This window comes from Schistocerca gregaria, chromosome 2 (genome assembly GCF_023897955.1).
Source record: "Schistocerca gregaria isolate iqSchGreg1 chromosome 2, iqSchGreg1.2, whole genome shotgun sequence".
Taxonomy (NCBI): domain Eukaryota; kingdom Metazoa; phylum Arthropoda; class Insecta; order Orthoptera; family Acrididae; genus Schistocerca; species Schistocerca gregaria.
The window spans coordinates 803,463,154-803,463,791 of NC_064921.1; the positions used below are offsets into that span (position 1 = coordinate 803,463,154).

Here is a 638-nt window from a genome sequence, read left to right on the forward strand (position 1 = left end):
GCTAGCAGTTCGAGGTGGAGTTCCGTGGCGCTTACTTCGACAGACATTTTTTTTTTTTGTAGACAGTAGCGTAGCTTGTCACTTTTCACGTAAGTAAAGAAAAAAAAAACCAGTCTCACGAGAATTGAATGGAAATATAACCTAAGTTGTATCAGTGGTGGTATAATATTCGTATACACTAATAGGAAAGAGTGTACTAGCAGGATGCTATCTGTTTTAAACAGACATCTGTATATTTGTGGAAGTAGCTGCTTTTCAGTGCCAACGGCCTTGCCGCAGTGGTAACACCGGTCCCCGTCAGACCACCGAAGTTAAGCGCTGTTGGGCTGGGCTAGCACTTGGATGGGTGAACGTCCGGTCTGCCGAGCGCTGTTGGCAAGTGGGGTGCACTCAACCCTTGTGATGCAAGCTGAGGAGCTACTTGACTCAGAAGTAGCAGCTCCGGTTGCGAAACTCGCAACGGCCGGGAGAGCGGTGAGCTGACCACATGCCACTCCATGTACGCATCCATTAACGCCTGTGTTCTGAGGATGACACGGCGGTAGGTCGGTACCGTTGGGCCTTCAAGGCCCGTTCTGATGGAGTTTAGTATAGTTGCCTTTTGATGTGTGACGATGGAGGTGCAATCAATTTTAAAC

General features: G+C 48.6%; 1 pseudogene; it reads left to right on the forward strand.

The window, feature by feature from the left end:
* Window positions 1-260: 260 nt before the first annotated feature.
* Window positions 261-378, forward strand: LOC126337283 (5S ribosomal RNA; annotated as a pseudogene).
* Window positions 379-638: the final 260 nt, after the last annotated feature.